General features: G+C 42.5%; 1 long non-coding RNA gene across 1 annotated transcript in view; it reads right to left on the reverse strand.

The window, feature by feature from the left end:
• LOC140731642 (uncharacterized) overlaps positions 1 to 12855 on the reverse strand; it is a 43938-nt gene extending 31083 nt beyond the window's left edge. Inside the window, exon 1 of the long non-coding RNA XR_012099887.1 lies at positions 12823 to 12855. This is a non-coding gene — a long non-coding RNA (uncharacterized lncRNA). The remainder of the gene's footprint in view (positions 1 to 12822) is intronic.
• Positions 12856 to 14906: the final 2051 nt, after the last annotated feature.

The raw sequence follows: 14906 nt of genomic DNA on the forward strand, positions 1-14906 counted from the left end.
TCTGCCCTCAAACTTTTGTGTCTTCTGCCCAATGGAAAAGAGAAGAAGAGAGAATGTCCAGGTCGGGAAAGATTCTCGATTATGTTGGCTCCTTTATCAAAGCATTGATAAGTGTAGACAGAGTTCATGGTGGTTTCCATGATGTGCTGACCTGTCCCTAACAACCTGTGGCAGAGCAATTCCCATACTAAGCTGTGATGCATCTAGATAGGACACTCTCCTTAGTGCTTGGATAAAATTGATGAGGACCAAAGGAGACATGCCAAATTTCATAGCTTCCTAAGGATGTAACCGTTCTTCTGCACTTTCTTGGTTGTAAAGTGGTATCTTTACTCCACAATTTTTGTTCCATCATTTAGTAAGATCATGCTGAATACTCGAAAATGTTCATGTTCAGTCCCTACATCCTTTGATTTCACTACTATCAAAAGATCTGCCACTTGAAGTCCATGACTTTTAAAAACCACTGGAGAAGAGAATTGAAAATTACAAACTTGTGAGTGACAGATTTTGTGTCTCAGTTCCCATTGGCCAACTCTTTAGCCTGATGCTCTGTTCAAAAGTAGGGTGAAATAAGATTCACCCACAGAATAAATGACAGCATAGAATATTGAACCAAAATGTCTGGAGATTGGGGGACCTATCAAATTAAAACAAAGCCTAAAATGATCAGACAACATTCAACAATGTCGGCACAAGGAGAAAATCAAATCACTCTTGAATTTCAAATATACTTATCCTCATTTCTTTAAACATCAGCAAGATGTGATTAATCTCTCTGTGGAGAAATTTCTAAAAGGCTACATGAATTGTCAAACAAAACAAATCGATTCATTTTGCTTTCCAGTACAAATGATGTGGTCAAATGGTGCCCTGAAAGCTGGCAAAAATGTTTATGAAAACCATTTACTGTTGACTTCAATGAAAGTTGTTAATTAAAAACTAATTGAATTAAATCAGTATCATTGGAGCTGTATAGATTTCAGCTAATGGCACAGAATTGTTGTTAACTTTGTTTGATCTAAAACAAAGCAAGATTACATTTAGTTTCAGACCAGAAACAACTTCATTTTCCTCCTGGCTGAGGTACTGAATGATCTTGTGGCATTTTCCTTCTGCATCGAGCAATAGAGAAAAGCTGCTTCCATTGGCAAGAGCACTGATAGCCGGATTTAAGACGTTGGCTAAAAACCAGTGAAAGACAAGAATTCATTTTAAATGCAGCGAGCTGCGATCTGGGACGCAGTGCCCAAGAAGACAGTGCCAACGAGTTCATTGTGGGTTTAAACAAAGGGAACTGCCAAAGAAAAAAACTGTGTGTGTGGGGGGGGGGGGGGGGGTGAGTGGGGAGAATGGCAATATATGGGCTCTGAATAATTGGACAGATCTTGAAAGAACAATAAGGCTTGTGCTTCCAGTATATGCAGTACATTTGAAATATTTTTCATAACATCACATTAAGGGCAACAAACAATCTGCTGGAGGTACTCAGTGTCATGAAGTGGGAGGGAAGGAATTGTCAGCATTTTGGGTCAAAACCCTGCAACCCATTCATTTTCAACCTGAGACATCAACAGTTCCTCCTCCCCCCCCCCCCACCCCCACCCCAACAGATGCTGCTTGACCTGCTGAGATCCTCCAGCATATTCTTGCTTCAGATTTCACCATTTGTGGTGGCCTGTGTCAACACTTAGAAAGACATAGAAGGATAGCACCAGGACCATGCCAATACGACACGGGGGGGGGAAATCGCTTCATCCCACTTCCTTGCAACTTGTACTCACTCACATCTTTCATTCACCTACAGCAGAAAGCAATTAATCACCCAGCTGATGTAGGGCTGTGGGAGGAAAACAGAGCACCTGGACAAGCCTACATGTCCATAGGGGGAGCATGTGAACTGCACACAGACAGCACTGGAGGTCAGGACTGAACCTGGATCCATCCAGAGGTGAGTCATAGAGTCCCAAAGAGATACAGCATGGAAAGAGACCCTCTGGTCCACTGAGCCTGTGCTGACCATCAATCACCCATTAACACTCAGAAGCAGCTTATTATCACTGCCACATGAAATCTGTAGCAACACTGAAGTGCATAGACATAAATTACTATAAATTACAAAATAAGTATTAGTATTGGTATTGGTGTGTTGTTGTCAAATGGACCAAGATGCAGCGACAAGCTGGTCTTACATCCTAATAAAAACACAAAATGCTGGCAGAACTCAGCAGGCCAGACAGCATCTATGGGAGGAGGTAGTGATGACGTTTCGGGCCGAAACCCTTCATCAGGAGTGAAGTAACATGGGATGGTCGAGGGGGAATAAGAAGTGGGGGGAGGGATAAAGTAGAGAGCTGGGAAATGATAGGCTGGAGGGAAATGGGCTGGGGGAAGGTGGAGAATTATGGGAAATAAAAGAGAAAGAAAGGTAGGGCTGGGGGGAGATTATAGTGAGGGAGGAAAGAGAGAAAGAGAACCAGACTAAAATAATAGATAGAGATGGGGGTGGGGGGGGGGGGGCAGGGGTATCAATGGAGGTCTGTGAGTTGAATGTTCATGCTGGCAGGTAGGAGGCTACCCAGGCAGGAGATAAGGTATTGCTCCATCGACCTGCGTGTGGCCTCATCTTGACGGTAGAGGAGGCCGTGGACAGACATATCGGAGTGGGAGTGGTCTGTGGAATTGAAGTGTGTGGCCACAGGGAGATCCCGCCACTGCTGGAGGACTGAGCGCCGGTGTTCGGCGAAACAGTCTCCCAGTCTGCGGTGGGTCTCCCCAATGTATAAATGGCCACATCAGGAGCACCGGATACAGTATATCACCCCAGCTGACTCGCAGGTGAAGTGGTGCCTCACCTGAAAGGACTGTCTGGGGCCTAGGATGGTGGTGAGGGAAGAAGTGTGGGGGCAGGTGTAGCACTTCTTCCATTTGCAGGGTCTTATATCCTGTTCATTATACAGTGTATTGAGATAGAACAAGATAAATATGCAGAATAAAGTACAAAAGCTACAGAGAAACTGCAGTGCAGGTAGACAATAAAATGCAAGATCATAACAAAGTAGATTGTGAGGTCAGGAAGTGGTCTTATCGTCCAAGGGCTGTTTCAGAGTCTGATACAGTGGGCTAGAAGCTGTCCTAGAGCCTTGTGGTACGAGCTTTCAGGCTTTTTCCATCTTCTGCCCAGTGGGAAAGGGGAAAAGAGAACGTCCATGGTGGATGGAGTCTTCAATTAGAAAGCTTATGGAAAAGATTAAAAGACCCGATGAAGGATCTCTGCCCAAAACATCGACTATTTAGTCTTTTCTATAGATGCTGCCTGGCCTGCTGGGTTAGAACCATAGAACATTACAGCACAGAAACAGGCCTTCTGGCCCTTCTTGGCTGTGCTGAACCATTTTTCTGCCTAGTCCCACTGACCTGTACCTGGACCATATTCCTCCATACACCTCTCATCCATATACCTGACCAAGTTTTTCTTAAAATGTTAAAAGTGAGCCCGCATTTACAACTTCATCTGGCAGCTCATTCCACACTCCCACCACTCTGTGTGAAGAAGCCCCCCCCCCAATGTTCCCTTTAAACTCTTCCCCCTTCACTCTTAACCCATGACCTCTGGTTTTTTTTTTCTCCCCTAACCTCAGTGGAAAAAGCCTGTTTGCATTCATTCTATCTATACCCATCGTAATTTTATATACCTCTATCAAATCTCCCCTTATTCTTCTACGTTCCAGGGAATAAAGTCCTAACCTATTCAACCTTTCTCTGTAACTCAGTTTCTCAAGTCCCAGCAACATCCTTGTAAACCTTCTCTGCACTCCTTCAACCTTATTAATATCCTTCCTGTAATTCGGTAACCAAAACTGCACACAACACTCCAAATTCGGCCTCACCAATGCCTTATACAACCTCACCATAACATTCCAACTCTTATACACAATACTTTGATTTATAAAGTACCAAAAGCTCTCTTTACTACCCTATCTACCTGTGATGCCACTTTTAGAGAATTTTGTATCTGTACTCCCAGATCTCTCTGTTCCACTGCACTCCTTAGTGTCCTACCATTTACCTTGTATGTTCTACCTTGGTTTTTCCTTCCAAAGTGCAATACCTCACACTTGTCTGCATTAAACTCCATCTGCCTTTTATCAGCCCATTTTTCCAGCTTGTCCAGATCCCTCTGCAAGCTTTGAAAACCTTCCTCACTATCCATACACCTCCAATCTTTGTATCATCAGCAAATTTGCTGATCCAATTTACCACATTATCATCCAGATAATTGATATAGATGACAAATAACAATGGATGACAAATGGATGACAAATAACTAGTGGCACACCACTAGTCACAGGCCTCCACTCAGAGAGGCAATCCTCCACTACCACTCTCTGGCTTCTTTCATTGAGCCAAAGTCTAATCCAATTTACTACCTCTCCATGTATACCTGGTGACTGAATCTTCCTAACTAACCTCCCATGTGGGACCTTGTCAAAGGCCTTACTGAAGTCCATGTAGACAACATCCACTGCCTTCCCTTCATTCACTTTCCTGGTAACCTCCTCAAAAAACTAATAGATTTGTTAAACATGACCTACCATGCACAAAGCCGTGTTGACTCTCCCTAACAAGTCCCTGTCTCTCTAAATACTTGTAGATCCTATCTCTTAGTACTCCTTCCAATAATTTACCTACTACCGACATCAAATTTACCGGCCTATAATTTCCTGAATTACCTTTAGAGCCTTTTTTTTTTTAAAAAAAGAGCCTTTTTCCTTTATCATTTTGTGTGTTGCTGAGTCCCCAGTATAACATTTCATTTAAAAGCTTCAAAGTTCAAAGTAAATTTATTATTAAAGTACATATATGTTACCATATACAACACTGATTCATTTTCTCAATAAATTCATAACAGAATAATAACCATAATAGAATCAATGAAAGACCACACCAACTTGGGCATTCAATCAGTGTACAAAAACTGCAAATACAAAAATAAAGAAATAATAATAACAAACAATAAATATCGAGAACATGAGATGAAGAGTCCTTGAAAGTGAGTCCATAGGTTGTGGGATGGGGTAAATGAAGTAGAGTGAAGTTAAGCAAAACACACAAAACGATGGTGGAAAGCAGCAGGACAAGCAGCATCTGTAGGGAGAAGTTCAGTCGACATTTCGGGCTGAGACCCTTCGTCAGGAAGTTATCCCCTTTGCTTCAAGAGCCTGATTAACTGTTTCTGAATCTGGTTGGTAGTGTGAGTCCTGAGGCTTCTGTATCTGATGGCAGCACGTCCTGGGTGGTGGGGGACCCTGATGACAGGTGCTGCTTTCCTGTGACAATACTCAGTGTAGACATGCTCAGTAGTAAGGAAGGCTTTACCCATGATATTTCCCATAGTGCAGCAGCCCCACAGTACACACTCAACTACATTTGTACTCTTGTCTCAAGAGTGAGCCTTGAAATCCTGTCAAACTGTGAGAGAGCTGTTTGCTGAACCACAGCTAAACCAACAAACACAAAGAGTTCCTTCTGAGCTGTAAGAAATGGTGATTCCCCCCAGCACGTATGCTTAGCAAAGGATTTTCCTTGTCTGACATTTTAATTGAGCATTTGAATATCAATAGGCTGCTCCCTGTGAACCAATTCATTCCCAAGCACTAACCTCAAGATTAAATATCAGTGATGAAAAGTGTAATCTTCTAAAGAACAGTGAATCAGAAAATACTTTTAACAAGAGCCCATTCTGCCTATCAAATTAATGTCAGCTCACAGTGGAGACATTCATTCAGTTCCTCCGCTCTTACCCCACAGCCGTGCTGATTAAATTCAGCAAGTGTTAGGTGTTTCACTTCTGTTGCACGGAGCAAATGAGGAGAACCCAAGTGCAGGACACAGGCACGGAGATTGAGTTAGGGATGCTGGCGCAGACATGAACATTGAACAGCAAACCAGAGGAATCCTGACACGGAGCTCTGATATGGAGTCTTGACATGGAGACGGGGTTTTCATAGAATATCTTGAAACTGGAGCTGAACTTGGAACAAACCATTCTAAGCAGTCAAGAAACAAAGTTATTACATGGGAATAAACCAACAAACTGGCAACCTATGATGGTGACACCATCGTATTTATTTCAGTCTCTGATGAAAACCAGGTAAACTCAATTTACTGTAATTGAGTAAACGAGCAGCAAATGGAGATCTAATGACTGAAATTAGGGCATAATCAGGGAGAAAGAAGCATTAAAGGGGAACAGCCAACTGGAACCATGACAACTTTGGGAGGTCAAAAGCAAGGAGAAAGTGTTCTAAGTGGACATTTACTCAACACTATTGACGTACAGTGGGATCTTAGGGTCCAAGTCCAAAAGTCCCTGAAAGTGGAAGCACAAATGGATAGGGTGGTAAAGAAGGTGTATGGTATACTTACCTTTATTGCTAGGGGAATAGACTATAAAAATCAGGAAGTCATATAAAACTTGCTTGTGCTTACAGTATTATGTGCATTTATAGTCACCTCATTACAGGATGGAGATGAAGACTGTAGACGAGATACAGAAGAGGTTTACCAAAGGCTGATAGAGTCTATAAAATTATGAAAGGCATAGCTAGGTTAGACAGTAAGAAGTTTGCTCCCAGGATTAAAATGTTGAATACCAGAGTGCAAAGCTTTATGGTGGTGGGAGTGGGTATGTTCAAAAGAGATATTGGACAAGTTTCTTTTACAAACAAAAATGGTGGGTACCTGAAAATGGGCTGCCAGGGTTGGTGGAGAAGCAAATACAATAGAGGAGTTTAAGAAGCTGTCAGACAGACATGGCCATGTAGGGAATGGAGCGATATGGATAATGTTCAAGCAACTGAGTTTAATTTAATTTGATATCATGGCCTTTTCTGCTGCTGCACTGTTCTATGTTCAAAGGCCTATGTTCAAAACTACCCCAACCCCTATCCCACGAATAATTCAGGTGAAGCATTAGTGCACTCCAACAAGTGCATCCTTCCATAGGAAGGGAGACCAGATGTGTGCATTCTCATCAGGGTTTTGTAAAATCTAAGAACAGCCCCACCAGTGAAGTTAAATTTATTATCAAATGCATAAGTACATTAATGCACAGGTGTAAAAAAACCCTACTGTACTTCAGCAAAGCACGTCACATCAGATAAGCAGCAATCATAAGAAAAATATACATTAATCATAAATTATACACAATTATTACAAGAAAGAACGTAATTAGGACAAAAATATCCATTGTAGCATAAAGTGATCAAATTGATTATAGTGTTGATATTCTGAGGTGGTGATTAGTGTTATGCAGGTTGGTTCAAGAACCGAATGGTTGAAGGGAAGCTGCTGTGGTGGTGTGGGACTTTAGATTTCTGTATCAGATGGTAACCATGAGATAATGCAGGGTCCAATGGTGGAAATCATTGATCATGGTCATCTTCCTGAGGCAGTGCCTCCTTTAGACACTATCAGTGAAGAGGAGGGATGTGCTGTGATGTATTGGGTTGAGTAAGACAGTGACTCTAAGGGAAATGTGAATCTTTAGATGATGTGGCTAACTATGTCCACATATACAAGCTGCCAGTCTATTCCTGTTCACAGCTTCCACGGAGCTGAATGTAGACAAGGTGAACAATGGCCTGGACAAATATATATAAATCAGGCCCATTCATTCTCTCAGTTCTTGGTTTACCTTCTTTGTGTTTACTCTCTGTTCTATCAGACGATATTAATGTGCTTGGGAAAAGGCTAAATTTTCCCCTAAAATGATATATAATTTCTTGAGCTTAGTATTGTCCTCAAGATAATTATGCTTTCATTAAAGAGAGAATTCCACTGTGGATATTTTATCACAATAATAAAATAATAATATGCTCCAGAGTATCTTTTTTACAAAATTAACATCAAAGGGAAAGTACAACCTTCCTCGAAATATCAGACTGTTCATTGACACTATCAGAAGCACAACATGATTTACTGTCACTAACTTGACATGAAATTTGTTGTTCTGCAACAAAGATATAAATTATTGTAATTACAAAATTAGTAAATCATGCAGAGAAAAAAGAATAACAGGGTTGTGTTCATGGGGTCATGGACCATATGGAGATATTACGGAGAGGGGAAAAAAAAGCTGTTCTTAAATAATAGAATGTGAGTTTTCAGGATCCTGATGGCAATAACAGGACAAGTGCATGTCCTGGATGGTGAGGGTCCTTAATGATGATACTGCCTTCTTGAGGCACAACCTCTTGAAGTTTTCCCTGATGGTGGGGAGGGTTGTGCTGAGGTGGAGTTGGCTGATTGTACAGCCTCTTGTGATTCTGTGTGTTGGAATCTCCACACCAGACTGTGATGATACCAGTTAGAATACTCTCCACATGTAGAAATTTACAAGTGCCTTTGGTGACATTGCACATAAACTTCTAACAAACAGAGCCACTGGCATGCCTTCTTCATGATTGCATCAATATATTGGGCCCAGGATGGATCATCTGAGAACTTGAAACTGCTCACCATTTCCATTAGTGACCACTCAGTGAGGATAGGCGTGTGTTCCCCCAACTTCCCCTTCCTGAGTTCACAGTCAATTCATTGGTCTTGCTGATGTGGAGTGTGAAGGTGCTGTCGGGCCACCATTCAACCAGCTGAACTATCTCGCTCCTGTGCTTGTCCTCATTGCCACCTGAGATTTTACCAACAACAGCCGGCATCTGTAAAAGTCAGTGCTTTATGATATCTAGGATATAACATTAGTTGATACGACAGGAATATGGTTTGGCTGTCAGCTGTAATAGAACCTGTACTACTGGGGCAAATCACCAACACAATGACACAGGCCTTTTTCATCAGGCTCATCATCAAGAGGATAAAATACTGAGAAGTGGAGCAAGTAGGAGAGTTGCTGCCCAAAGTGCCAGAGCTGAAGGTTTATTCCTGACCCCAATGCTCTCTCTGTGGAGTTTTCTACATTCTCCTTGAGACTATATGTCCTTCAAAGTCAAAGTCAAGTTTATTGTCATATGCACAAGTGCAATGAGAAACTTACAGCAACATCACAGGTTTGTAGAATCATTTAAGAGAACTCTCAAGAAAAATATAAGTTGAGCATAAATTTACACAAGAAATAACCCAATCGGAACAATAAAAAGTCCTTGTGATTGCATCTATGTGCTGGCCCAGGACAGATCATTCAATATATTCATGCTCAGAAATTTAAAGTTCTGACTCTCCTCCACCAATCTCCCAATGTAGACTGCTGCATGTTCAGCATCCTTCTCCTTCCTGAATGATGCCATTAGGCTTTACAATTCTACCGCCAGGACTTAAGAACTTTTTAAAAGCTATTATTAATGCTTTTTGAGATAGTGATTTAGATGCATATCATATTTTTTACTGAGTTAAGTATTGTATGTAATTAGTTTTGCTACAACAAGTGTATGGGACATTGGAAAAAAGTTGAATTTCCCCATGGGGATGAATAAAGTATCTATCTATCTATCTATCTCTTTAGAAACAAGAGAGAATCTGCAGATGCTGGAAATCCAAGCAATACACACAAAATGCTGGAGGAACTCAGTAGGCTTGGCAGCATGTACGGGAAAAAGTACAGTCGACGTTTTGGGCCGAGACCCTTCGGCAGGACTGGAGAAAAAAAGATGAGGAGTCGGTTTAAAAGGTGGGGCAGGGGAGAGAAAAACACAAGGTGACAGGTAAAATTGGGAGGGATGAAGTAAATAGCCGGGAAGTTGATTGGTGAAAGAGATACAGACTGAAGAAGGGGGAGTCTGATAGGTGGGGATTGATGTTCTCCCAGTGGCCACCCATTTTAATTCCTCTCCCCATTCCCATTCCAACATATCAATCTGTGGCCTCCTCTACTGTTGTGATTAGGCCACACTCAGGTTGGCGGAACAAACCTTATATTCCATCTGGGTAGCCTCCAAACTGATGGCATGAACATCGAATTTTTGAACTTCAGGTATTGCCCCCCCCCCCCGCCCTCTCCTTCACCATTCCCCATCCCCTTTTCCTTCTCTCACTTTATCTCCTGCCCGCCCATTGCCTCCTCTGGTGCTCCTCTTTTCTTTTTTTCCATTGCCTTCTATCTCCACCTATCAGAAGAGAAGAAGTGAAGAAGACTGTAGTGGTGATAGGAGATTCCATAGTTAGAGGAACAGAGATGAGATTCTGTGGGTGTGATAGAGACATTCAGATGGCATGTTGCCTTCCAGGTGCTGGGGTCTGGGATGTCACAGTTTGGGTCGACGGTGTTCAAAAGGGGAAAGTAAGCAGCCAGAAGTCTTAGTACATACTGGCACCAATGACATAGGTAGGAAAGGAGAGGAAACCCTGAAGAGAGATTTTAGGGAGCTAGGTAGAAAGCTGAAAAGCAGGGCATCAAAAGAAGTAATTTCTGGATTACTGCCTATTCCATGTGTCAGTGAGGGTAAGAACAGGATGTAATGGCAGATTAATGTGTGGTTGAGGAACTGGTGCAGGAGACAGGGCTTCAGATTTCTAGATCATTTGGCGAAGATATGACCTGTACAAAAGGGACGGATTACCCGAGGGGAACAACATCCTTGCAGACGGGTTCGCTGGAGCTGTTTGGGAGGGTTTAAACTGATTTGGTAGTGGGATGGGAATCAGAGTAAGGATGGGGTAGTTGGTCACAGGCAGTGCGTAGAGACTGCTAACAAGGAGAGGCTGATGATAGGGCAAGATTGCAGTCAAAGCAATGTAACAGGGGACAAAATCAAAGAAGGTGATGAATACAAGACTGAAGGTGTTATATTTGAATGCATGCAATACACAGAATAAGATAGGTGAACCTGTAGTACAGTTCCAGACTGGCATGTATGACATTGTGGGCACCACAGATTTGTGGCTGAAAGATTACAGCTGAGAGCTTAACATCCAGATACACATTGCATTGGCAGGACAGGCAGGTAGGCAGAGGGGGTGGGGTGGCTCTGTTGTTAAAAAATGAAATCAAATCATTAGAAAGAGAAATAGGATCAGAAGACATACAATGTTTATGGATAGAGCTAAGAAACTACAAGGATAAAAAGATCCTAATGAGAGTTATATAAATAGTAGTAAGGATGTGGTCTGCAAATTACAATGGGAGATAGAAAATGCATTAAAAAGGGCAATATTATGATAGTCATGGGACATTTCAATGTGCAGGTAGATTTGGAAAATCCAGTTGGTGCTAGATCCCAAGAGAGAGAATTTCTAAAATACCTATGAGATGGCTTTTTAGAGTAGCTCATGATCCAGTCCACTAGGGGATCAGATATTCTGTGTTGTGGAATGAACCAGAATTGATTAGAGAGCTTGAGTACTTAAGGGGCTGTGGTCATAATATGAAAGAATTCACCCAGCAATTTGAGAAGCTAAAGTCAGATGTATCAGTATCACAGTGGAGTAAGGGAATTGCAGAAGCATGAAAGAGGAGCTGGCCAAAGTTGACTGGAAGGAGACATTAGCAGTGATGACATCAGAGCGGCAATGGCTAAAGTTTCTGGGAGCAATGCGGAAGGAGCAGGATAGATACATCCTTAAGAAGCAGTGCAGGTTTCCCCCGCAATCCGAAGACAGAGCGTTCCTGTGAAACCGTTTGTAAACAACACACACAAAATGCTGGTGGAACACAGCAGGCTAGGCAGCATCTATAGGGAGAAGCACTGTCGACGATTCGGGCCGAGACCCTTCGTCAGGACTAACCAAAAGGAAAGATAGTAAGGGATTTGAAAGTAGTGGGGGGGGAAGGGGAAATGCAAAATGATAGGAGAAGACCGGAGGGGGTGGGATGAAGCTAAGAGCTGGAAAGGTGACTGGCAAAAGTGATACAGAGCTGGAGAAGGGAAAGGATCATGGGACGGGAGGCCTCAGGAGAAAGAAAGGGGCGGTGGGGGGGGGGAGCACCAAAGGGAGATGGAGAACAGGCAGAGTGATGGGCAGAGAGAGAGAAAAAAAACAAACAACTAAATATGTCAGGGATGGGGTAAGAAGGGGAGGAGGGGCATTAACGGAAGTTAGAGAAGTCAATGTTCATGCCATCAGGTTGTAGGCTACCCAGCCAGTATATAAGGTTTTGTTCCTCCAACCTGAGTTTGGATTCATTTTGACAGTAGAGGAGGCCATGGATAGACATATCAGAATGGGAATGGGACGTGGAATTAAAATGTGTTGCCACTGAGAGATCCTGCTTTCTCTGGCGGACAGAGTGTAGGTGTTCAGCGAAACGGTCTCCCAGTCTGCGTCGGGTCTCACCAATATATAAAAGACCACACTGGGAGCACCGGACGCAGTATACCACACCAGCCGACTCACAGGTGAAGTGTCGCCTCACCTGGAAGGACTGTCTGGGGCCCTGAATGGTGGTGAGGGAGGAAGTGTAAGGGCAGGTGTAGCACTTGGTCCGCTTACAAGGATAAGTGCCAGGAGGGAGATCGGTGGGAAGGGATGGAGGGGACGAGTGGACAAGGGAGTCGCGTAGGGAGCGATCCCTGCGGAAAGCAGAGGGGGTGGGAGGGAGGAAAGATGTGCTTGGTAGTGGGATCCCGTTGGAGGTGGCGGAAATTACCGTTTGTAATCCGAAATGTCATAAAGCGAAGAAGCAATTACCATCAATTTATATGGGAGAATTTTTTGAGCATTCCCAGACCCAAAAAAAACTACCAAATCAAAGCAAATAACACATAAAACCTAAAATGACACTAACATATAGTAAAAACAGCAATGATATAATAAATTTACACCCTATATAAAGGAGAAATATTGTAGGTACGGTGTAGTTTCACTTACAGCAAACCGAAATCGATTTGAAAAAAAATCGGCACATACGCACGTACATGCATGCGCAAACAACTGCCCGCACAAGGCTTCACGGTCATTGTAGTCTTACTCGGGGTAAACACATGTATAAAGCGGGCGTCTTTTTTTCGTAAAAGCGAAAATCCTTTTTGGTTAGCGAAAACAGGTACTAATATAAGTCTTTCGTAAAAGCGAGTTGTCGTAAACCGAACGTTCGGAAATCGGGGTACACCTGTATTCTAAAGGGAGGATGATACAACCGTGACTGACAAGAGAAGTCAAAGCCAACATAAAAGCCAAAGAAGGGGCACATAATATAGCAAAATTTAGTGGGAAGTTAGAGGATTGGGAAGCTTTTAAAAAGCAGCAGAAGGTAACTAAAAAGTAATAAAGGAAAAGACAGAATACGAAGGCAAGTTAGCCAATAATATTAAAGCGGATATAAGAGCTTTCTTCAGATGTATGAAGTGTAAAGGGCAGACCAGAGTAGATATCGAGCCACTGGAAAATGATGCTGGGGAGGTAGTAATGGGAAACAAGGGAATGAAGAAGTATTTTGCATCAGTTTTCATTTTGGAAGACACTAGCAGTATACTGGACGTTCGGGAGTGACGGGCAGAAGTGAGTGAAGCTGCCACTACTAGTGAGGCGGTACTTGGAAAATTGAAAAGTCTGAAGGGAGCTAAATCAGCTGGAGCACATGGTTTACACCTCAGCTTTCTGAAAGAGGTGGCTGAAGAGATTGTGAAGGCATTACTAATGATCTTTTCAAGAATCAATTGATTCTGGCATGGTTCCAGAGTCCTGGAAAACTGGAAATATCACTTTTCAAAAATGGAGAGAGGCAGAAGAAAGGAAATTATAGGCCACTTAGTCTGACTTCAGTGGTTGGGAAGATTTTGAAGTTGATTGTTAAGGTTAAGGTTTTGGAGTGCTTGGAGGCACATGATAAAATAGGCTGAAGTCAGCATACTTTCCTTAAAGGAAAATCTTGCCTGACGAAGCTGACATTTTTTGAAGAAATAGCAAACAGGAGAGACAAAGGAGAATCGATGGATGTTGTGTACTTGGATTTTCGGAAGGCCTTTGATGAGGTGCCACACATCAGGCTGTTTAACAAGTAAAAGCCCACAGTATTACTGGAAAGGTATTAGCACGGATAGAGCACTGGATGATTGGCAGGAGGCAAAGTGAGAATAAAGGAAACTTTTTCTGGTTGGCTGCCAGTGACTAGTGGTGTTACACAGGGATCAGTGTTGGGACTGCTTCTTTGTACATTATATGTCAATGATTTGGATGATGGCCAAATTTTGCAGACAATACAAATATAGGTAGAGGGGAAGGTAGTTTTGATGAAGTAGGGAGAATACAGAAGGACTTAAACAAATTAGGAGAATGGGCAAAGAAGTGGCAGATGGAATAGTGTTGGGAAGTGTATGTCCATATTCTTTGGTGGAAGAAATAAAAACGTAGCCAATTTTCTAAAGTTGAGAAAATTCAAGAATCTGAGGTGCAAAGGCACTTTGGTGTCCCTAAAGGTTACTTGCAGGTTGAGTCTGGGTTAAGGAAGACAAAAGCAATGTTAGCATTTATTTGGGAGAGGACTAGAATACAAAAGCAAGGATATAATGCTGAGGCTTTATAAACCACTAATGAGGCTTCACTTGGAGTATTGTGAGCAGTTTTGGACCCCTTATCTAAGAAAGGTTGTGCTGATATTAGAGAAGGTTCAAAGGAAATTCGCGAAAATTATTCTGGGTTTGAAAGGTTTATAATATGAGGAGTGTTTGATGGCTCTGGGCCTGTACTCAATGGAATTCAGAAGAATGAGGAAGGATCTAAGTGAAACCTATTGAATATTCACAAAATGCTGGTGGAATGCAGCATCTATAGGAAGAAGTACAGTCAACGTTTCGGACTGAGACCATTGGTCCTGACAAAGACTGTATTTCTCCCTATAGATGCTGCCTGGCCTGCTGTGTTCCACCAGCATTTTGTATGTGTTGCTTGAATTTCCAGCAGCTGCAGATTTCCTCGTGTTTGCCTATTGAATGTTGAAAGGTCTCAATAAAGTG

This window comes from Hemitrygon akajei, chromosome 1, assembly GCF_048418815.1.
Source record: "Hemitrygon akajei chromosome 1, sHemAka1.3, whole genome shotgun sequence".
Lineage (NCBI taxonomy): Eukaryota > Metazoa > Chordata > Chondrichthyes > Myliobatiformes > Dasyatidae > Hemitrygon > Hemitrygon akajei.